Below are 24206 nucleotides of genomic sequence, written 5' to 3'. Positions count from 1 at the left end.
GGCGTGGGAACGTGCGAGGGGTTAAGGAAACGGCCAGGCACCCCAATTCTTGGCGTGCGCGCACCCTGCCCCGCCCCTCGTGGCGCCCTGCGTGAGTGCGGTCTCTGGGACGCTGTGGCCAGCCCCGAGTCGTGTCCACCTCCGAGCGCGGACTCGGCGAGCCGCCGGCATCGACCGGCAGTGTTAGGGTTTTTCCTCTCCTTGCGGCTGGACACCCCTTTCCTTGACGGTAAAGCCGTCATTGCTGCTTTTTTCTGTCCACCCTTTCACCCCGCCGAGGCAGCTTTGTTTCCCGGCATCTCATTAGCGGCCCTCCCGTGTACCGCAGAAGAGCCGCTTCGTGGTTAGTTAAGCATTATTTCAGGGCATTCTGGCCCATCCTACGTTAAATTTACTTATCTAATGGCAAACAGATCTTCTTCATTTAGCTTTAAGTGATTAAAAAGAACATTTAGCGTATACTTCGTCACTGGCGTCGTGCCGGGTGATTTCGAGGCAGCGCGTCGCATCCCGGGGTCTCGGAGGGGTGCGTCCGAGAGGACCCTGGAGCTGCTGGCCTGAGCGGCGAGTCGGGCATTCACACCGACAGACGGCCGCGCTGAGGCCGAAACCCACGAGCAGAAAACGCTCTGGTTGTTTTCCAGAAAGGACCCGCGCAAGACGCCGTGCTGGGTGGGTTTCGGACGGCAGGGCCCTGGTCACATGTGCAGGTCCTGTATCTTCACGTGGTTCCGGCCTCCCCCGGGCGTTGACTGTCCGAAACCTCCGGGTCTGTGCCTCCGCGCGGTGCTGTGCCTGGCAGGTGCGCGGTGCTGGTGTGGCGGGAGGGACGAATGAGCGTGAGGCAGGCTCACGCGGTATCTGCAAACGTCCTCGCCAGAGAGGGGAAGGACACCGTCAGTGAGGGGGAATGCAACTCGGGGAGCCAGACAACTCTGCGAAAGGAGGGCGACTAAGTTATACTCAGAATTCTGAACAGGAAACTGCGGGTTTCGTTTATCTGAGAAGATGAACAGATGCATGTCTATTTTTCTCTTTTAAAGATTTTATTTATTTATTTTTTAGAGAGGGAAGGGAGGGAGAAAGAGAGAGAGAGAGAAACATCCATGTGCGGTTGCTGGGAGCTGTGGCCTGCAACCCAGGCATGTGCCCTGACTGGGAATTGAACCTGCAGATGCTTTGGTTCACAGCCCACGCTCAATCCACTGAACTACGCCAGCCGGGGCTGTGTGTCTATTTCCTAATGCACTGAACCCAAACAGTCGGTGTGCCGCCTGCGCACATCGGAAGTCAGGACGGCCTCGTCCTCACAAATGGAGTCTGACCTGACGCTAAAACGGTTCTGTGCTATTTGGGTGTAGATGTACGTTCTGTGTTTCATTTTATTGCTCAGAACACGAAACGTGCGTGCTGGTGTCACAGGGCGCTGCTCTCACGGCAGCAGTTAGCTGAGGTGGCCCCTGCAGCAGTTACCAGGTTAGGACGCGCGCACTCGCTCCGTGCGATGCCATTCTTGCGCTTAATTGCAGGTTCTCGCGCTCAGATTGCGTCCTGCAGCCTACCTGACGGGAATGTGTGAGCACGGTGTGCTTGCGTGGGCTTCCCTGGACACGCGAGGTTTGTAGATTAAATGTTGTAAACCTCCAGCCAGCTTTGCGAGGCAGCTTGCTAGGAAGGACCCGAATCGTGAAGTGTGGGCAGTAAACAGCGTCCCAGGTGACTTCGAAGCTGTCTGACTCACGGCTGTTCGTGCTTAAATGCTGGAACACCCACCACCTCATTACCACTGCATCGCAATTGCTTCCAGAAGGGTTTGTTCACATTAGCGCTTGTATTGGGAGTCACCACTTGATGGCTGACTGGAGGAGATCTGGTTGTAATGGTATTTTTACAGTTAACTGGGCTTTCGAAATAATATGCTTTTAAAAATTTTATATTATATTTTATGGGCATTTTGTGAATGTTTATAGAGTATTCTGTACTGGCGAATTGAGCCATATTTGCTGTAAGCCAAAAAGACTAGAGGATACCAGCCCCAGACCTGCTTGCCCACTGACCCTGACCTTGGGCTGACGCCATCCTCCCCTCTGCCTCGGGGTGAGGCAGGTGTACTAAACGACCCCTGGGAGGTGCTCTGGAGCAGTGCTCACGGCCAGTTCGGCACCTGCCCCCTCTCCCTCAGCCACCCACTCAGGAGCGGCTCACTGAGCACTTACTTAGTGCTGGGCCAGGGACCGGAGCAAGGCTTCAGGGGTGCTGCCAGCAGTGAGCCACGGCGGCCCAGTGTGGAACCAGGTTAGTAAACAGGATACCGCCGCAGGGGGTGGGGGGAGGGTGGACCGCGTGAGGGGAGCAGGTGGGGCGGGGTGAGAGGGAACTGAGCGGCCACTCCACCGTGAGTGGCCGCAGACAGCCTCTCTGGGCCAGTGACTTTGTAAAATCCACTTTCCTGGGCTACAGTAATCTGTGCCAACTCGATGCACGGGCTTGCAGCACAGGAGCTGACGGCTCTCAGCCCTCGGCTGTGATCCCCGTCCCACTGAGGGCCCCTCGGGCCGTGGGTGCCCCTCCCCCTCGCCGCGCACCCACCGCTAGTCCGATATTCCTGTTGACACAGGTTAGCTCTGGCTGTTCTGGAATGTCTTGTCAATGGGACCGTAGAACATGAAACCTTTTGTGTCCGGCTCCTTTTATTCCACGTAACGTCTGTGCAGTCTCAGGGCGGTATTTAATAACAGTAATCATTAATGTTGTTGGGTGCCAGGCAGTGTCTTCGGCGTTGCCTGTGTAACGATTCCTGGTCCCCGCAGCAGCCCGGTGAGCTGTGCTGTTCTCACTCTCACTTTTCCGCTCCGGCGGACTGAGGCCGAGGGGGGCCAGCAGCTGCCCGTGTGGGCGCTGCCCGGCTCCGAGCCCGCGCTGCCCTCGGCGCCGTCCGCCCTCGCCGGGGGGTGCGGGGTGGGGCCGGCCCTGTGGGTCCGGAGGACACGTCATCGTCAGAGGGGTCGGTGCACGCAAAAGCGGGGGTGGGGGGGCTCACGGCTGCTCAGCCAAGGGGCCCAGGCCGGCAGGTGCCGTGAAGGGGCGGGCGCAAAGCCAGGGGGCCTGGAACTGACACAGGCCTGCAGGCGCCGGACAGCAGGAAGGAGTCTGGCCGTCACTCCCTACACAGGGAGGGGGCTTTGAAGCGTTTGTGGGTTTTTTAATATTTTTTTGAAATTGTGGTAAAACATGCGTAACATGAAATTTGCCATCTTCACTGTTTTCCGTGGGCAGCTCAGCGGCAGTGAGTCCATTACACTGTTGCTGTCCGTCCAGAATCTTCCGTCTGGTACGGCTGAGACTCTCCCAGCCCTGCCCCCCCGGCCCCACCCCGCACCCGACACCCATCCCTCTCTCTGTCTCCGTGAAGCTGTTTCTATGTCCCGGGTTAAGTGGAGTCAGACAGTATGTCTTTTTTTCCCATTTTCAACCAAACACAGCATTTTGAGTGAATTATAGGTCCCCGTGCAGTTGTAAGAAATGATGCGGGGAGAGCCCATGCGCCCTTCGCCCAGCTTCCCCAAGGGGTCAGAGCACGCAGCTCGGAGCCGCAGCGTCACAGCAGGGTGCTGACTGGCTGCGGCCGGGACATGGGGCCTTCCTGTCACCAGGGAGCCACTTTCCTTCAGCCCTCCCCCACCCCACCCCGGCAGTCACGGCCGTGCCCTCCGTTTCTGTGCTCGCGCCTCTCGGAGAATGGGAGGGAGCCACGCCCTCCCCCATGGCGGGACCCACTGTTCTGCCCGGCACCGTTCGCCGGCTCACCAGTCTCCACATGTGCCAGTAGCCAGACAGTAGCCGGTTCCTTTGTCTTGTCCGGGGTCCATGGTGTGGACCCGCCACCGTCCGTGCAACCACCCGCCCATGGAAGGACGTTTGGGTTGACCCCAGTTTTCGGCCGTTGTAAACAGAGCTGCTGTGAACATTCTCGCACCGGTTTTTGTGCAGACCTGTCCTCGTTTCCCTTGGATAAATGCCCAGGAGGGCAGTGGCCCAGTTGTATGATTGTTGCATGTTCAGTTTTTTAATAACAATTTTTAAAAGATGTATTTATTTATTTATTTATTTTTGGAGCGAGGGGAAGAGAGGGAGAGAAACATCCATGTGTGGTTGTCTCACACACCCCCTACTGGGGACCTGGCCCACATCCCAGGCATGTGCCCCGACTGGGAATCGAACTGGCGACCCTGTGCTGCTCAGACTGGCACTCAATCCACTGAGCCACCCCAGCCAGGACAGCTTTTTAGTAACAGTTGAAGTGTTTCTCGGAGCAGCTGTACCATTGTATGTGCCCACCAGCAACTCTGAGTATCCAGTTTCTCGGCTTCCTCGCCAGCATTTGATGTTGTCACCGTTTTCTGCCTTAGCCATCCTGATGGGTGTGTAATTGTCACTCGTTGTGTTTTTAATGTGCATTTCTCTAACGGCTGACGGTGTTGCACATCTCTTAATGTGCTGGTTTTACAAAGAACCAAATGGGGAGAAACGAAACTACGGAAGTGAAAACTGTAATTATTTATTATATGAAGTTAGCCGAATGGGGAAGAGAGGGGACAACGAGCAGCTGGAGCGGGAAGCGTTGTTCTGGTAGACCCGAGACGACAGGACGGAAAGCAGGGAAGGGGGGCTGGGAGACAGGAAGGCCAGAACAACCAACAGGCACCCACGGAGCGTTCCGGAAGGAACCACTGGAGAGAATGGGGTCACGTCCAGAGAGGTCCCTGTAGGGGTACCTCCTAAAACGATGACACCTGCTCACTGGTGTGGTGTTAGGGGGTGCTTAGTCACGGGGTGGAGCCCCATCGTGGGGTCCGTTCCCTCATGAAGAGACCCCAGAGAGCCACTCCCCCTCCTGCCACAGGGGCACAGGGGGCAGCCGCCAGCCGGGAGCCGGGAAGCGGGCTCCGCCCCACACCCAGGCCGCCGGCGCCTCGGTCTTGGCCTTCCGGGCTGCAGAGCTGTGAGACGCAGGTGTTTCGTGTGTGCGTGCTGGTCGTCACACGGCCCCAGTGGGCTGAGACTCCTCCCCAGGAGGTTACCCGCCCTGGGGCAGGTCACGGAGCCCCCCACCCCGCCCAGCCCAGCACGCCCACTTCCTGCGAAGTGGACAGGATAGTGATCTCCTGCCGGGCTCGTGCTGAGATTTGACACGAGAAGACAAGTGGCAAGTCATCTGCCCACTGCTGTTTGAGGAACTGAAAGACCCCGCCTGCTCTGTGCCCCGCCCCCCGAAAACCGGGCCCTGATGCTGATCTCGAAGCTGTCCTGCGCAGACACAGCTCTGCCCGTGGCCGTGGCCGTGCGCGTCAGCGTCTCCTGGGACTGAGCCCGCGGGGAGGAAGGGAGGGAGGCCTGGGAGGGGAGGTGCTGGAGGAGGGGGCAGGGGGGTGCCTCAGCTCCTGCGCACACCGCACGGGCTCATCCGAGGGCTGACTTCCAAAGCCGAGGAGTCCTTGCTGTGGCCGTCTGGACATGTCCAGGAGGAGCCGCGTCTCCGAGCGGACGTCACCCCCGCACATCAGGGTCCGTGGAGGAGGACTGAGAGAGTCCCGCCGCCTCTGTGGACGGCAGCCGGTGCTCACCTGTCCACTTGTCAGGACCTCCCCGCGCCGGGCACCGGGAGAGGCAGTGGGGACCGCCGAGAGAGTTCCTTGTCTTTCAGACCTAAGGCAGAGAATGAGCAAGTTGTCACGGAGGAGGGGTCACCGCCTGGACACTGTGAGACCGGGCTCTGGGCAGCCTGCAGCGCCGGGTGCAGACGGACACCGTGAGGGCCGCGGTGGCGTGGCCTCCCCGGCAGCCTTGCTGGGCACGTCACATGCCGGCCACTGCCCTGGGCGAGGGCGCCCTTCCCAGGCCAGCCGACGGGTGTGGGGAGGGCGTCTCAGAGTTCCTCGGTTCCATTTGAGTGGCCGGTGCAGTGTTTGACTTTAATGACAAGGGTTTAATATTCTCCGTGCCAATTTTTCATCTGAAAATAAATACCACTTAATTTTGCATGAGCAAATCTGTGACAATAATGCATTTCTTCACAAATATTAGCCTATTATACATCTTAAGTCAGTTGCCCATAATTGCATTTCACCAACTCTACTTAATACTTTAATTAAAACTCGGATAATTAAAATACAGTTTTAATGAACAATAAATTCTGAAGTTGCCAAGCCTGTAATGTGTTAGTTAAATCCTACCTTGCTCCTTTTTAGCTCTTAAACCTGTATCTACACTGTGTTTTGAAACGGCACCAGTCGTGAGCAAGAGCCGTTTTTAATGCACATAATCTACAAACTGCTAGGTGATGTGTCTCCACGGCCGTCGTGGGTCCGCTCGCCCCCTGCATGTGGCTGGCTGTTTGCTACTCCCCGTTTTAGAGTGCCTGCCCCCCCCCCCCGTTTTAGAGTGATATAATCGACATGTAACAATGTATTCTCTTAAGGTGCACAACAATGATCTGATGTGTGTATAAATTAAGAATTGATTATCACAGTAAGTTTAGTTAACGTCCAGCACCCCCCATAGTTGTGATTTTGTGGTGGTGGTGGTGGTGAGAAGTTCTAAGTTCTTAGTAACTTTCAGGCACACGGTTCAGCCTGGCTAACTGGGGACGCCGTGCCGCACTTTGCAGCCCAGAACAGCTGGAAGTCTGTGCCCTTTGCTCACCTGCAGCCGTCCCTCCCCCGCCTCCCGCCCTTGGCAGCCGCCGCTCCGTTCTCTGTGACTGCGAGTTCAGGCGTCAGGCCCACGTGGGAGTGAGATCACGCGGCGTCTGTCTCTGTCTGGGTTAGCTCCCTGAGCGGAACGCTGTCAGGTCCGTGCGCGGTGCCCCAAGGGGCGGACTGCCCTCCTCCCTCAGGCTGAGCGGTGCAGCTCGGGTTCCCTGCACTCAGCCGCCGACGGGCGCTTGGCCTGTTTCCCTGTCTCGACTCTTGCGAACAGTGTTGCCCCGAACACGGGGTGCAGGGGTGCCTTCCCGACAGTGATTTCAGTCCCTTCTCCTTCGGACGTGGGCCCAGAGGGCGAGGGGCACCGGATCGCACGGTCCCCATTTTTACTGTTTGTGGAGCCCCGCACTGTCTTCCGCGGTGACCGCTCCAGTTCCCACCCCCGCCCTCGGTGCTCAGGGCCCCCTCTGTCCACGTGACCGCTCCAGTTCACACTCCGGCCCACAGTGCTCAGGGCCCCCTCTGTCCACGTCCTCACGAGGACTCGCCTCGTCCCTTGGTCGGTGGCCGTCCTAACAGGTGGGTGACACCTCGTGGAGGTTTTGATTCTCATTTCTCTGAGGATGGGTGATGGCGAGCTCCTCTTCAGGGACCTGCCGGCCATGCGACTGTCTTCTCGGGAAAGATGCCTACTTGGCTATTTTGCCCATTTTATTATTGTTTTTTAGCCGAATTATTCCTTTGGCTTTGAAGGCCCAGCAACTCGGCACCGTGCTCGGGCATACTGAGTAATTCATGCTTACGGATGAGTGGGTGGGAATTTTTTGAACAAGCAGATAAGTAATACGCCCTGGATGAGGGGGCCAGGAGGTTGGGCACTGAGCAGGCACGTCAAGGGCGGGCGCGTGCAGGGGTCAGCCAGTGAGCGCGTCGGTGAGCAGGACAACCAACCGGTCAGCCTCTCTCTCTGTCCCCCCCGCCCACTCCCCCTGTAAAAGTAGGTAAATGAAAATGTAAAGGTAAATAAATAGATAATCGAACTCGAATCGTCCTGGGGAGATGGCGTGGGCCGGCATCCTCTGGGCCGAGACTCGGAACAGCGCGGTGTGCGTGCGTCTCAGCTCCGCCCTCCCTGACCGGCGCCCACTGCGGAGCTAGGATGGGAACTCCCGAATGGGGTGACCGTGGCTCCCCTGCCCAGCTCTTGGGGTTGTTGCAGGAGACATTTATTGCGTGGAGAAAATTGCAGGTGTGAAACACTTTCTGACCTGTAAAGTAAATGGAATGCAGTGGTATTATTTTTATTATTCCCACCTCTGCTCATTATACCCCCAACTCTATACACGGCGATGCATCAGCATTCGAAGTCCGCGGCTCGGCCGCTCGTTTGCAGCTGTGGGTTTCCGGGAGGCCTGGGTAATGGCGCTGCAGTGCCTGGGGGACTGGCTACACGCGGGTGTGCCCTGCCCGCGCCCCTGCCCCTCACCCCTCCCTCGGGAAGCTGAAGGCAGTCTGGACGGCGGCCGAGTAGTCAGGGGCGCGTGACTGTCTGGGAGCTCGTGGCAGTTCACTACACCGTCGAGTGTAAGTGACTTTCACTGGCTTCCTTCTCGGGTCGTTGCTCTCCCCTGTGGAGCTCATGGAGCTCCTGCGTTCGCTTGCTCCTCTGCTGGCTCCACAAGCACCCCCCTGCGCCGGCAGCGTCCGTGAGCGGTGCCCCTGGGGCCTCAGGCTCCCCGGGAAGGGCAGGTGCCGCGGACCTGGGCCAGGGGCGTCCTGCTGGAGCTGAGACGTCCAGGAGACTCTGTAATGCTTTCACCTGGAGCCCAGACGCCGGGCACGGCCCTCGGAGCAGCTTCCAGTGATGCCCCGGGATGCGCGTCCCCCCCACCTGTGTATCAGAGGGCGTCTGAGCCAGGGGTCGGAGTGCGGGTCAGTTTGCACCCACACCTCGGGGACTCTATCACGGCAGGCTGGACCCTTCTGGCTTTATCCCAGAATCCTGAGGCAGAAAAGTCTCGGCACCAAAGGGAAGTTCTCTGATACAAGGGAGGCGGGGAAGGAACCCTAGGATGGAAGAGGTGTGCTCAGAGCTCAGAGGAGGTCACAGGGTGAGTGTCTCCCTCCCGGCCACGTGCGCGCTTTAGGGCTGGGGCCGTGAGGGGGAGGTCAAATGGAGGAGCGGCGGGCCAGGGAAACTTGGCAGGGGATGGGGTATCGCTGTCACCGTGGGTGCCCTGTGCACACGTGGCGTGCTCGGTGGGAAGGGAGGGGTGTTGCCGGGAGGAGCAGGGGCCCCTGCAGAGTCCCTGAGCCGGCGCTGGTGGGGGGGGCAGTGGAGGGGCGGACCGACTGGGAACGCAAGGCCCCGTGCAGACGTGCAGCCTTGGGACGACACTGGGTCTGAGTCGGAGGGGCTGACCGGGAGCCAGCTGCACGCTTTCGTGTGTCCGTCCCAGCGCCTGGGGCTCAGCTCTCCCCCAGGTGCAGTGGGGCCACAGCAACCCTGTGGGTGCCCAGCACGAGGACATGGTGCCGATGTGTCGGCTGGGGCTGCGATGAGCTGCGGGGGTGGGGGGCCGCTGTCTGGGAGCGGGGGGCGGGGGCAGTGCTGGCCGCCTGTGCAGGGGCTCTGCAGGGCCGCGTTTCCCTTGCCTTCCCCCACACTGCCTGCATCGGCGCCCCCGCACTCTGCCGGGAGGGCCCGGGAGGTCTCACCGCACCGCTTCCTGGAGGCTGCGTGGGAAGGGAAGCGGCCGTGGGATCTAGGGGCACGCGCTGTGTCGGTGACAGAGCCGACGGCACAGTTCGGCGCCTGCACAGGGCCTTCTGGGTCTTCTGTGAGCGTCCGGGACGGAGCTGACCTCAGCTGCCTGGGAGGCTCGGGGCAGGACCGGAGGGCCCAGGTGTTCGCGGCCGTGCCCTGCCCCTGGATGCCAGTGTGGCCAGGTGTCCTGGGGGGCGGGTCTCTGACCTCTGTGACGTTCCTTTTCCGCGCCTGGAAAATACAGGTGATGAGCAACTGCCTGTGCACCTCACAGGACTTCTGGTGTGGGTGACAGTGAGATCCAGTGACAGACATAGGAGAGAAGAAAGGAGCTCGGGGTTGAAACTAAGAGCGATCTGACAGTGACCAGAGGGGAGGGGGGAGGGGGTAGTGGGGGGAAAGAAAGGAGGGAGGGTTTTCAGGAACAACTACGCAGGACACGTGGACAAAACCAAGGGGGGTAGAACCAGGGGAGGGGGTGAGGATGGCCGGGTGGGGGGGGGGGAGTGTTGGGGACTAGATGCAGGGAACTGCCCTGGAACAGCAATAACATAACTAACAAGAAGGAGGTGCAGGCTCCCTCTCCACACGGCCATCCCCAGGGCCCCCCCCACCGACGGACTGGGCTGCAGCAGATGGGCAGATGAGGCTCGAGCACGGGGGGCAGCCCAGCCCGTGCCCCACCCCCAGGGGCTTCCTCGGGGTTCGGTGCTCGTTCTCAGTCGTGGCCGACCGTAGGGCGCTCTCTGCCTGGGAAGCTGACAGGTGGGAGGGGCCTGGGGCTCATTGACTGGGACGCGCCCACTCATCGTCACAGCTGGTGAGTCACCGTGTCCGAGAGGTGAATCATGTGCTTTGTCCCCGTGCCACCTGTGACCTTTGTTCTAGAGTTGGAGCCTCTAGTTTAGCCATGAAACGATTTTGCGGATGCCCTATGCCCAGCAATTGCGGGTATTTAGGGATTGCCTGTGTGAGGTCTGCCCAAGGTCAGGGTCATTCAGGAAAACCATCGGGAAACCGGTGCCACCGGCTCCGAGGATCCGGGTCACCATTTCCCTCCACTCTGTTGTGCTGAGTGTTCTGTCTGAAACCCGTGCCACGCCAGCTCTTTGAACATCGAGTTTATTACCCGTAGCCTTACCTGGTCTCATTTTAAAACTGGACACACAGAGAAATCGTGGTGTGTTTTGAAGCCTCGGCATGTGGGTTAACACTACCGAATCGTGTTCCGTTAAATTGATGAGCTCTGTCCGCGGAAATGAATGTGGACAGGACTCGTGCTAATTAGTGCCGGCGAGCGAGGTGCGGCCGGCGGCCCGCCGGGGCTGATCCCCGTCCCGGGCTGCGAGTGGGCTGCCGGGCTCGTTAGCGCCGGCTTTCATGCGGCACACTCTGTGAATCCAAATGAGTCGTGGGCGCTCCGCACGCCGTCTCGTCGTGTCTTTGATCTGACGCTGGAGCGAGGAATTGGGGTAAGCGTGGAATCTTGAAGAGCGTCTGATGATTAAAAACACTGCTCTGAGTGCTTAGTGGGGAACGCCCTCGTCGTAGCGTTTCCCCACGGCCGCCTCGCCGGGCTCCCCGGCGTCTGGCGGAGGGTGAGGGACGTGACTCGCACGCAGGCGGTGGAGGCCTGGGTCCGCCCCTGGGGACTCGCGTGGTCGTGGGCACACGACTCAGTTTCCTCCTCTGTTACGTCAGCAGTGCCATCTGCCTCGTGGGGCAGTGAGGGCCAGCCGTGGGACACCTGTCAGTGCAGGGGCGCGGGCTCCCGGAGGGCGGGCGTGCTGTCTGTCAGCGGTGTCCGTCACGCTCGCCAGTGCCGCCGCTCACCGAGTCCCAGACACAGGGGCGGTGTCTGCAGTGCCCCCGGCGCCAGCTCCCTGCCCTGCGGGTCGGCCCGCAAAGGAAGAGAGCCTTTGTAGTTCCGGTGACGCCCGCCCCATGCGGAGGCACGGAACACTGACGTCCTGTCCCCGGCAGCGGTAGGTGGGCTGGGACGGGCGAAGCGGAGTGACACAGGTCCCGCGGGTGGGCCGCACGCGGGGACTGGGTTCCGCAGCCATGGCAGGCTGACCAGGAGCCAGCACGCCGCTCCTCGGGAGGACACCCTTTCTGCTTCCGGGAAACGGGCCCTAGGACCCGTCGTGGCGGGACGTGGAGACTTCTGTCGCCCCCTCGCCTTGCCCGCATCGGAGTCCTGAAAGGAAGAGACCGCTCACAGCTCCCAGCGGAGATTCCGTTTTTCCCCGCCCAGACCCTGGTCAGGCAAGACAGGACTGACTGTCCCGGCAGCCAGACTGTCTGTCTGTCTCGAGGCCCCGAGGGAAGAAGAGGGTAGACGGGGGCTGCTGGGGGGGCCAGAGCGCATCCCCAGGGGAGGGGTCGGGGGGGGGGCTCATTGCGGGGAGCACTGACACATGCTTAACTACCAAATACGCTTATTGGATGTATGCCTATAGGTATGAACATGTGTGTGCATGCATGCGCACATGTGTGCCTGTGTGTGTGACACCTATCACGTGCACCTGTGTGATATGTCAGGCAGCTAGTACACATATCTGATTTCATTTTGGACATTGAAGGAATGCATAAGTAGAATAGTTTAATTTAAATTAGTATCATGCCTTGGCTGGTGCGGCTCAGTGGACTGAGCACTGGGCTGCAAAGCAAAGGGTCACCAGTTCAACTCCCAGTCGGGGCACACGCCTGGGTTGTGGGCCAAGTCTCCGGTAGGGGGTTCGCAAGGGGCAACCCACACATTGACATTTCCCACCCTCTCTTTCTCTCTCCCTTCCCCTGTCTCTAAAAAACAAAACAATAAATTAGTGTCAATAAACTCAGTCTAAATAAAGTAGGCCAAAATGTTTCCATATTGTAAAATCTGTTGCAATGGTAAAAAGCTGTGACTCGCCCATATTTGAAGTGAGCAAAATTGCAACACTGACTTTCAGAGGGAGATTTGTGATGAAAATAAGACATTTTAAATCAGAGGAGTGGATATCCATCTTTCTGTCTTCAAACGGGGTAATTTGAGGGGGATTATACAAGAATGGAGGCTTCTTTCAGGCACACCACTGTTCGAGTTTTTAACTCAATGGAGCATCCGGGAAGCCGAACGTGTGCTCCTGACGAGTCTCCCTGAGCCGGGGCTTGTTCTCAGCTGGCTTCCTGCGGAGCGCCCCACCCAGCGGCTGGTGCGGGCACGGGGGGGGGGGGGGGGGGGCTTCTACCACAGCTCACCGGGGGACAGGGAGACACCGCTGTGACTGCTGGCCTGGAGGGGGACCGCCTCGTTCGAGTTTGCCGGGGACGGTCCCTGTTTTGCACTGAACGTCCCAAAGTCCCCAGCAAACCAGGGGGTCCGTCACACTCCCACGGTTTGTGGCTCCTGTGGGTGCAGACATTGGCTGCATCATAAATATGCATCCTCCCCCCCCCCCACCCCCCCGTGAGTGTCAGAGGCTCTGCCTCCGGAAAGAAGCCTGGAAGTAGACAAGTAAATCCAGCGTTAGGGAACTGCCCCGTGAGTGCGAAGCAAGGCACACGTGTCTCGTGATCAGAACCTAATTTACTTCCAGAGTGATCTTTTATTGATGCATCACTGTCCCCTGGGAAGAACTTGACGTGCCGCATCACGTGTGGGGGGGGCACGGCCGGGGCGAGGGAGGCTCGTTGAAAGCTGCTCCTGACCCAGCGCTCCGTCCTGGGCTCGCAGGAAGCCGCCCCTTCTCACAGCCTTCGGCTCCTTTCCCCCTCGCGCTGCACGCTCTTGGTGTCCCCCCGGGCCTGGGAGGGCCCCGCCGAGATGGGCCCAGTGAGCGTTTCCAGCCGGCCGCAGGGAGGCCGTGTCTCCCTTCGTGGTGAGGTGCTTCACAAGAGCACCTGTGCCTGGGAGGAGGTGTAAACGCGGGTGAATCGGGGGGCAGGGGGGCGCCCACCAGCCGCATCACGGCCACCGGCCACTCCTAGTCGCAGCAGCTGCTACCTCGAGGAATGCCGGGCTGTTCGTTACGCCGCCGCCCGGGGTGCACTTCAAGCGGGTGAACCGTACGGCATGTTCCTTGCTCAGTAGAGCCCCACGACAGAGAGGAAGAGGGGGCTGATGATCATGCCAGAGCGTGGGGGAGGCTCGGAGCCGCCGTGCGAGTGGAAGGAGCCGCCCCCAAGGGCGCACACCCCACAGTCCCGGCTACATGAAAGCGACCCCACAGTGAGCAGCGGCGGCTGGGAAACAGAGGAGGGAGCTCAGGGCGGCCGGGCGGGAAGTCCCTGACCTGTAATGTACGCTGTTGGCTTTTGTCCCTGGAGCGGCGGGGGGTCCCGAGTTCGCTTCCTCCTCCCTCCTCTGGGCTGTCTCCTCCACGCCCGCCACCGTCCCCGCTCCTGCTGTCTGGCTGGCCGCTGCGGTCACCGTCCCCTCCACGTGCCAGCACGCGTGCCAGCGTACTTCACTGCGGAAATGTCCCGAACAGGCCCCTCTGGTGACTGAATGTTAAATTAAAGAACCCACACTGTCACTTACTGCACACCCGATCAAATTCCGCCTGTTTCTCTGGTACTCGGAGCTCCTCACAAACCTGTGTTCGCTGTCGTTTCAGCGGGAAGAGACGGCGTCTGGTCGGCGGGGTGGGGGGCGCAGCTGCCCTCCCAGCGACTCATCCCCACCTCCGGAACCTGGCCCTCGGCCCCCACACCCGAGCTGCTGGGGCTGTGTGCTGGCTCGTTTGTTTGTTTGATGTGGTGTGAGTTCTTGGGACTGAGCCCTCTCAGAAGGCCGAGAGTGACGCGAGGGCCAAATGGGGAGCAGCGTGTTCCGGGGGTCACCGTGCTGTCCTCCCGGACACCCTCTTCCCCGAACCGGAGCGTCCAGGACGCCGCGCCGGTGCCACCGTTGCTCCCCGCACGGGCAGCAGAAAGGAGCCAGGCCGTCCACCAGGTATTTATTCTGAGCCACGGCGAGGCCAGACCCTCCCCCCTGCCTTCACAGCGGCCTGCCTGGGCGTCTCACCTGCACCCGGCTCAGCCTGGGCCGGGCCAGGCCGCTCTGTGTGTGTCGTGTGGTTTCTCCGGCTGCTCCCCAGCCCTCTCTCGCTCCCTCTCCAGCAGGGACATCTGGGCGCCAGTCGTCCCGAGTCTGACCAGCCTATCTCTGTCCAACCCCAACTGCGGAGGGTCTGGCACTTTAGGCAGAACAGGCCGCTTGCTACTTTTGAGACATAACTGGTGCTTCTCACTCTTTCACCTCTGGTTAATTATGCCATTTTCCTGTCCGGGTTCATGTGTCCCTGGGTCCATTCAATCTATAACTTTCAAAAGCTCCTGTTTGGCGACATACAGGGACACCTTCCGGTCATCCCTCCTTCTCTAGGGAGTGTCTCCGATCCCACGGCCCGCGGAGGAGCGGAACCGCTGGGCTGCGTTTCACCCTAGGGCTCCTCCTTCCGGCCACTGCTCATTTCAGATCAGGGGTGGCTGAGAAACTAGCCACTGGCCGAGCATCCGCCAAACGGGATCTCGAAGGAAGATGTCCCGAGAAACCCACACAGCCCGCAGAGTTGTTTCTTGGGAAAACCAAAGCCACTGCGGTCTGACGTTGTGGGGTCGGAGAGGAGCCACGGCAGGGAGAGGCAGTCGCTCTGCACAGGGTGGTGAGGGCCGGGCGCTGAGAGGGAGGTGGGAATGGGAGGCGCGAGGCTCGGGGCGGGGGTGGAGAGAGGGAAAGGGACAGCCCACCGGGCGGGAATGCCACCTTGGTCCCCGCCAGCTCAGCTCAGCACGGCGGCCGTTCCCTGCCCGTGCCCCTGAGTGTGGCTGCGCTTCCCGGGCAGGAGATGCGTCCTGGTGGCCGAAAGTCCTCCTCACAGCCTCTCTCTGTCCCAAGTCTTGTCTCCCCAGAGCTAACCTCTTCTTTCACTAGAGAAAGTAAGGTGTAAAGTCCCCCCCTCTTAGCGTATACAGACCAACGAACTGTGACAAACACATGCAGTTATTTTTTAGTACATTTTATTGATTATGCTGTAACAGTGGTCCCGTTCTTTTCTCCCCTTGTTCCCCTCTGCCATGCACCCCCTCCCACCAGCATTCCACCCTCTCCTTAGTCCATGTCCGTGGGTCGTACGTGTAAGTTCTTCGGCTTCTCCAGTTCCCATACTGTTCTTACCCTCCCCCTATTTCGTACCTACCAATGATGCTTCTTACTTCCTGTACCTTTTCCCCCATTCTCCCCACTCCTCCTCCCCACTGGTAACCCTCCATGTGATCTGCATTTCTGTGATTCTGTGCCTGTCCTAGTTGTTTGCTTAGTTTTTGTTTTTGTTTCTAGGTTCAGTTGTTGATAATCGTGAGTTTGTTGTCATTTTAGTGTTCATAGCTTTAATCATCTTCTTTTTCTGAGATGAGTCCCTTTAACATTTTGTATAATAAGGGCTTGGAGATGATGAACTCCTCTAACTTGACCTTATCTGGGAAGCACTCTATCTGCCCTTCCATTCTAAATGATAGCTTTGCTGGATAGAGCAATCTTGGATGTAGGTCCTTGCCTTTCATGACTTAGAATACTTTCTAGCCCCTTCTTGCCTGCAAGGTTTCTTTTGAGAAATCAGCGGATAGCCTTAGGGGAACTCCTTTGTAGGTAACTGTCTCCTTTTCTCTTGCTGCTTCTAAGATTCTCTCCTTATTTTTCATCTTGGGTAATGTGATTACAATGTGCCTTAGTGTGTGCTTCCTTGGGTCCAACTTCTTTGGGACTCTCTGAGCTTCCTGGACTTCCTGGAAGTCTGTTTCCTTGGCCAGATTGGGGAAGTTCTCCTTCATTATTTGTTCAAATAAGTTTTCAGTTTGTTGCTCTTCCTCTTCTCCTTCTGGCACCCCTATGATTTGGATGTTGGAATGTTTAAAGATGTCCTGGAGGTTCCTAACCCTCTCCTCGTTTTTTTTGAATTCTTGACCTTCCTTCTGTTCTGGTTGAATGTGTATTTCTTCCTTCCGGTCCAATTCATTGATTTGAGCCCTGGCTTCCTTCCTTTGACTGTTGGTTCCCTGTGTGTTTTTTTAATTTCACTTTGCGTAGCCTTCATTTTCCCTCTATTTTGTGACCACACTCGACCGCTTGTGTGAGCATCCTGATGACCAGTGTTTTGAACTGTGCGTCTGCTAGGCTGGCTGTCTCTTCATCGCTTCGTTCTATTTTTGGAGTTTTGATCCATTCTTTCATTGGGGCCGTGTTTCTTCGTCTCGGCGACCTGTCACGCTGTAAGAGGTGGAGCCTTAGGTGCTCCCCGGGGCGGGGTGGCCCGTGTTGCTACGTGGCAGTGCAGTCTGAACGAGTGTTTCCTCTTGAACCCTTGGTCGTCGGACTTCCACACAGTTCCATTTTCCGGCAGTTCTGGTTGTTTCTTGTTTTTGTACTTGTTGTCCTTCTTTCGGTTGTGCGAGGAGGCACAGTGTGTCTACCTACATCTCCACGTGCCGCTCTTGACCCACCTCCCAGTGAAGACATTAAAGACATCTGTCACCTGCCCCCGCCCCCAAGGGTCAGGTCCCTCCTGACTCTCGTAGTCAGCTCTCCCGCCCCCAGGCCTCGGCTGTTGCCGATTTGTTTTCTGTCCCTATAGTTTTGAATTTTCAGAATGTCGTACCCATGGACCCTTACAGCACCCAGCCCTCTGAGTCTGGCTTCCGTCACCGAACAGGATGCACCAGCGAGTCATGTGAGCTGTTGCCCGTGTCAGAACTTGCTGCTCCCTGTTTCTGAGCGGTGTTCCATCGTGCAGATGCACCTCTCATCGTGCAGAGTCCGTCACTCCGCTCACCGGTGGAAAGGTGTTTTGTGTGTTTTCATTTTGGGCCACTTGCAAAGAAAGTTACAGTAAACATTTTCAGCTGTGGTTTACGTATGCAAACATAAGCTTTCATTTCACTGAATTAAATTCCTAGAGTAGACGTCCTGGGTCTTCCTTAAGGTTAGCTGTTTAATTTTATAAGGAGCTTTAAAGTCCTCAGGGGTAGGAGTCAGAAACTGAGCATTCCATGTCCAGCCAAACCATCATGCAAGAGAAGGGGGAATAATGGCGTTTCTCCCCAGCGGGGCATCGATTTCGCCTGTGGGTCTGCAGCTCGGCCCCGTGGGAAGGCCCGCCCCCGCTCCGCAGCGCGTCCTTGGGGGCAGCTCAGCCGGTGGCCGGCGGCCCCCTCCACGGGGACTCACCCTCCACCCTGCAGGCCAGCGCTCGCTGCCCAGTGGGAGTCCATTTAGCAGCCAAGGGCCTCAGTCCCTTCCCAGCCGGCCTTCCTCCTGGGGCCCGGGCCCCTTCAGGGCAGGAGGGCTGGGTCCCCAGAGAAAGAGCCCCGTGGAGACTGCCTGCCTTCTGTGACTGGCTTTGGGAGTCACGCCATGTCACTGCTGCCCTTACATTATTAGTTGAGACAGCCCCGTGGGCCTGCCCAGGACCCAGAGAAGGAACTCCACCTCTTTGGGGGCGGGGCCACGGGTGTGGACAGCGTGTCCTGCGGGAGACACCGGTGCAACCCACTTGGAAATTATAATCTGCCTCGTGGGGCTTAAGAGGTTTACCAGCCACCAAACCTCTTGGAAAGAATTTAAAAAGGGCATGTTCCAAGAATAAAAATAAATCTGGGAGAAGATAGTGATAAACGCGGTGATAATGAACGAATAAAGTGGTCGAATGTACTGGTTAGTCTAATTGAATGCTGAATTTTTTAGGTAAAACACGCGATACTAAAACTTCAAATTACCATAAGTAATACGGGGCGGTAGTAGAGGAGCGGGAAGTGAAAGCCTGTGGAGTTGTCACTTCGTGTAGTTTCAGTGGTGTAGACACTTACTAGCTCCGGACCCCGTTACAGAATTCTTTATGGGAACCCCGGGAGCGGGTGCGGCTCTGCCGTGTGCTCGGCTCCTCCTCGCGCCCGCCCGGCCGGCGGCTGCCCCCGGCCTCTGCCTCCGCCTCTGCTCCGGGCAGAGTGGAGCCGCTCTGCGGTCCTTGATGCTGCTCCAGCTCCGCGGCTCTGACCTTCTGGTTCACCTTTTCTCTCCCCAAAACGCTCTTCTTTCGGAGTCCAGACCACCGTACACTCCTGCGGATTTACTTTTTGTGTCTCTCCGCTTCCTGGACCCCTGCGCCCGCTCCTCCTCCGTTAGCGCCCTCCAGCGACCGGGGGGTGTCCGCGGTCTCCGGCCCCAGAGCCCGTGCACCCGCCTTGCGCCGCCCCGTGGGCAGCCTCGGCTAAGTCCGCCCGCCCGTGCGCGCGCTGACGGGCGCTCCTGCAGATGACTCAGCGGTGCGCATCTCCAGCCCGGGCCACTCCTCCGACCTCGACCCCGCACCTGCCTCAGCACCTGTTCACGACATTTCCCGGGTCCCCTTCAAAGGCGCGGCCTGCTCACACCCCCCAAACAGAACTTTTAAAAAGCCCTGTGCTGACCCTGTTTCCCTCCGTCCTGCTTCGTGCCGCGGAGACCCTGGGTCTCCTCCAGCGACCCGTCCTCCCCGGGAAAGACGCTGCTGCCCCGCAGCTGCCAAGCCAGAGCGAGGAATTCTCGCTGCCTCTCTCTCTCTCTCCGCCTCCCCGCCCGGTCAGCCTTGGGGTCTCCGTCTTGTGCCTCCCGATACCCCGGAAACACGCTCCCCGGCCTGTGCGCGCCTGCGTCCCCCTCCTGCCCCACCGCTGTCCTCTCGGGAACTCCTGCGTCAGCGCTCCCCGCCCACCCCCGGGTCCCTGCGTCCCTGCGTCCCTGCGTCCCCGCGTCCCCTGCGGTCCTCACTCTCCATTCCGCCTGTTGTGGGCGGAATGGCTCATCGCCATGAGCCCCACTGTGCTCCTTCCCTGTCTAAACCCCACTAGTATGTTAGTCCGAGCAACCGAGTCCTTCATGCAACCCGCAGCGGCTGCAGCGTGTGGGCCCCGCCTCCTCACCTGGCGGTTTTGTCGGCCTCGTCTCCCTGTCTCTGAAGTCCGGGCAGGCCACCTCGGTGTAACGGTCAGACTCTTAGTTTCCAGGGTCCGACTGTCTGTATCTGAATCTTTCTGTTGTACGATGCTGGCCGAGGTCTTGAACCTCTGCATCAGTGTTCTCATCGGTAAAACGGAGTTATTGGTGTCCACCTCGCAGGCGGTTGTGTGAGTTAACCGGGAGAAACATGAAGGGGTAGCTTAGGGCCTGGCATTTCGTCACTTAGTCAACCCCCAGGGGGGGGGGGGGGCACGTCATTCCTTTCAATGACCCACGTCCCTTCACGCCTCGGAATTCCCACCGGCTCTCCCCTCGTGACCTAGTTAAGACCGACTCGGCCTTCTGCTCCAGGAGACATGCCACCCTCTTCGACCCACGACGGACCCAGGTCACGTCCACTGTAGATCAGTTAGTGCGTATCAGTTAGTTTAGGGGCCCCTTACAGCTGGCTTGTGCAGGGGTCACCCTTTGATGCTCAGTTCAGAAGCAACTGTTTCCAGGGAACTTCCTCCTACCCACCTACCCCTTGTTCTCATAGTGCCTCCGATACGTTTCTCTGCAGTAGTTACCGTGGCCATGATTAACACGGGTCGGTTACTCGGGGTGTGTTTCTGCCGTCAGGCTCCGAGCTCTGTGAGGGGAGGGCCGGGCGCACCGAGTCCCGAGAGAGGGAGGGGGAAGCAGTCCGACCCGGCCTTCCCCTGCCTCTAGCGTCAGTGCGGGGTCCCGTCTCGTCCCAGGGCCCAGCCCCTCCCCTGCCCACTGAGAAAATTGGACTTGATGCTCTGAAGCTCCTTTCAAGCCCACACTTTATGGATCTGGGCACATCAAAGACATCCCTTCCCTTTGTTCTAGCGTTCGGAACCGTGAATTCTCAGAGAGACAGAGAATCGGTGTGGGCTCCCCCAGAGATGGAACAGCGTCCCCTCATTTCCCCGCGGAAGGGGGGCCCTGGCTGTCTCCCCGTCTGTGCCTGCGGCCTCCTCGAGGGCAGTCTGCGCTTTACCCCCCGCCCCCAGCGTCTGGGGGACCCGAGTCTGCGTGGGTGCGTGGTCGCTGCGAATCCTGTCGGCACGTTTAAGAGTGGGCGGCAACCCTATAAAGTAAACTTGCCTTTCTCCGGCTAGTTAGCCAACCCGAGACTTTTGCCTGCTGCTGCTGCTGTTCAGAAAAAGGCAACCCTTAATGAGACGGCGCCGTGAAAAAATCTAGACCATTTTCATTGAGTTGTATAATGAAATTAAGTAGAAATTGAGAGCAACGTGTGAAATCCATAACACCTGTGGGAAATCTTGAACCCATTTTATCGCTGTTTTGTTCTTCTAATTTAATTGGGCCTCATAGTGTCGTGAGTTTGGGGATTTTTTTGTTTTCTCGCTTGTTTGCTGTTTGTATTTAGTGGTACGAGGAGGTCAGCTAAGACCCCGGAAGCGAGAAGAGACTGTTCCGAAGTCACGCGTGCTTCATGGGAAACTGGTCGGTGCTTCGGGGCGTGAGGTCTCCGGGGTCGTCAGACGTTCTCTGGATGGCTGGGGAGTGGCGGGCGGGGCACGTGCAGTGACCGCCCGTCTAACCGGAAGCACGGCAGGACGCGGGGCAGGGCAGTGAGGAGGAGGAGGTCCGGGTGAGCGCGGCAGCGCCCCCAGGTGGCTCCCACTCTGCGCCGTGTCCGGGTGCGGGCTCTCCGAGAACCCCTGCCGTGCACACTTCCTGGGGAGCTCCTCTCGTCCAGCGCCCCCCCCCCACACACACAACGCCGGAAGCCCTCCTGTTCTTGGCCCTGTTGGAGGTAGGCCGGTAGGGAAAACTCAATCTGCAGGCCCCCTCTGCTGAGAACCCTTGAGAGAAACCTGGGGCGTTGTCAGAAGAGATGGGACGTGCAGAGGGGGAAGGGGGGCGGACCGGAACCCCCCCTCCGGCGGGGCAGGTGCAGAGTGTCCGCTCAGAGACCGCAGCACCGCCTCCTGGAGGCAGTGACCTGGAGAGGTGAGAGCAGGAAGGGAGCCCCGAGCCCGTGGAGAGCGCCCCTGTGCCGGCACAGCCCCGTCCCGAGGACCCGCCTCCGCGTGTCTGCCGCGGGCTCCGGGCGGAAGCTCTCTGCTAACTCAGTAAGCAGCTGGAATTCTTCAGGTGCCCCTTCCAGTATTCTTTGAAGCGTTCCAGATGATTTTCTCTTCATTTGCTTTTTTCCTAGCATTCTTAGAGGATAAACTTTTACTTCTTCTGGCTCCGGAATAATTCTTGCTGATAGCAAATAAATACTTAAACTGCTAAGACACTTCTTGTCGTAGCATGTGACCAATTTGAAAGGCGGTGGTTTCCAAATTCCAGTGATGCACCAAGCTTTTCAGACAGTGGATTCCGAAGGGGGTGATTTTTGTCTGCACGCTCTCATCCTGCAGACAGGATACCGGCCGTGCAGGGAGAGCAGGGTGGGCGGCTGGAGGGGAGCCTCGCGGGAGCGATCCTGGGGGAGAGGGTCCTGGTCACTGACGGGCCGCTCTGGCGGACGCGCCAGCAGCGCAGGGGCAGGAAATGGAAGCATTCATTTTCTGAGAGAGACCTGTTTTCGGTTACTACCCACTGGCCTTTCCTTTCAGTACGCCCTCTTCTCCTGCTCACCCACCAGCTCACAGGAGCATCTCAAAACTCCCAATAACTGATGGTCAAATACAGAGGGGGGCAAAAGTCGTCTGAAGTTGTTTACATGGAAAATAGAACAGTAATTCATAAAGACTACTACGAGGATAAACTCAGTGTTCCACACTCCCGTACCTGCAAACCTGCTTCTGCCCCGCCCTGTATGTAGACACGTGGGAACGAAAGTACCGGCACACCACGGTTCTTCCAGCCCCGCTGGGGTGTCTCCCTGCCGAGGGGACTCAGGTCCACTGAGAGATGCCTGCGTGTGGCCTGCCTCCGGTCCTGTCTCGTGTGCGCAGGCGGGTCTGTCTCAGGAGCAGCACCTGTCCCCCGCGCAGGCGGCACCCGCCCCTCCCCCTGTGTCTGGTGCCGGCGCAGGCCCTCCGGCCCTCGGCGGGCCGTTCCCACTCGGGGGAGGAAAACATAAATGTCGATTCCACTTGAGAATCGTATCATAAAAAGGAGTTCTAAGTACCTCTCCCTGAATACTATCATTATCGATCAAATGGTTATAAATAGTTATTAGAAACAAGAACAAAGCCATTTTTATCCCCTTAAAAAAGCTAAGGGTAGAGTTTTTGTAGGGAATAAGGGATTATTTCAAGGAGGTGTTGAATAGGTGGCAACAGGACGTGTGTTTGATCGCAGGGTTCAAGTGCTTTTGAAGTTCTGGGGTTTGTTGGGGTCTAGGAGAGAAGGAGGCAATGCCTCTGCACCCCCGGCCCGATCCGGGTTGACTGATGGACTGTCAATGTGAGTCCCGCAACAGAGCGTCCGGATGGGAGGGAGGGAGGGAGGGAGGGAGGGACAGCACCGGGAGGGGCTGCAGCGGCACGGGGTACCAGGTGGGGGGGCGGGACACCCGAGGCTCCCAGGTGGTGACGGGGGCAGTGGGAGAAGCAGGAGGCTGGGGACGCGGCCTGAGGGGCTGGAAGCCCTGCTCCCACTCCGAGCTCTGCGGTGTGCGGTGGTGGAGGGCAGGGACTGCCAGGGCCAGAGGTCAGCAGGGACGACCGGGTGTCCAGTGAAGCAGGAGGAAGGAAAGGTGGACAGTGCAGGGGCTCTGGCCGAGGTTGGGCTGTGTGTCCCAGAGGCACCGTGAACATGACCGAAGTGTCCAGGAGGACGGGGCTGCAGCGGGGCGGGGGGCACGCAGGGCTGCCTGGGGGGTGAGAGCAGGAGGCAAGGAATGAGCTGAGATTCTGGGACTTGGCCCAAAAGCAGGGGTAAAGGCAGTGATGTGCTCTCCAGTGTTTAATAACTGGCTTCTGGCCAGGGAAAGTAGAATTTGCCCATTTCCGTGGTGTAAATACTCCCACCAAAGCAGATTTCAAACACCACCACGACATTATTCCGTTAGAGGCTGGACAGAAAAGCACAAAATTGGCCCTTGTGAGCTAAAAGAAGCTGGCTTCAGCCCACACTGGGCACGGAGCACACGTGGATTAATCCTGCTGGATAACTGGACCGGATTGTGAGGGGCAGAGATTAGGGAGCATTTCCTGTCCCTCCTGACCCTGAGGATAGAGACCCAGTGACCTCAGTGTCCTTAGCTGTGGACCATGCTAAAACAGGGCTGGTCTGCATGGGACCCGGAGGCCACGGCTGCCAGGCACTGCTCCGGCCTGTGCGGTGTCCGTGGAGCGGCTCCGGTGCACACCCGGCAGGCGCCTCAAACTCAGTAGGGCCTGATTAGGGGTGATGTCCGGAATGTATATGAAAACTCCCACAACTCCACCAGGAAAAAGCAAACAACCCAATTCAAAAACAGGTGAGGGATCTGAGTAGACATTTCTCCAAAGAAAATGTACGGACGGCCTATAAGCACATGAAAAGATGCTCCACATCACTAGTCATTCGGGAAATGCAAGTCAGAACCACAGTGAGACGCCACCTCACACCTGTTAGGATGACTGTTATTTTTCAAAATGGAAAAGTAGCAAATGGTGAGGCTGTGGAGAGATGGGGGTCCTCTTGTATGCTGGTAAAATGGGGCCTGGGGAGGCTGCCGTGGGGCACGGTCTGGTGGGCGCCGGGGACATGAAACAGGATGACCACGTGGACCAGCAGTTCCGCTCCTGGGCCTGTGCCCCAAGCACGGAAAGTGGGAATGTGC

General features: G+C 58.5%; 1 protein-coding gene across 2 annotated transcripts in view; it reads left to right on the top strand.

Annotated features, from left to right (window-relative positions):
* Positions 1-24206, top strand: part of LOC114509135 (protein sidekick-1) — a 302435-nt gene that overhangs the window by 13653 nt on the left and 264576 nt on the right. The window lies entirely within an intron of this gene.

This window comes from Phyllostomus discolor, chromosome 13 (assembly GCF_004126475.2).
Source record: "Phyllostomus discolor isolate MPI-MPIP mPhyDis1 chromosome 13, mPhyDis1.pri.v3, whole genome shotgun sequence".
In the NCBI taxonomy this organism is placed as follows: domain Eukaryota; kingdom Metazoa; phylum Chordata; class Mammalia; order Chiroptera; family Phyllostomidae; genus Phyllostomus; species Phyllostomus discolor.
The sequence above is the reverse complement of the archived record's forward strand: the minus strand, read 5'-3'. Positions and strand labels throughout refer to the sequence as shown.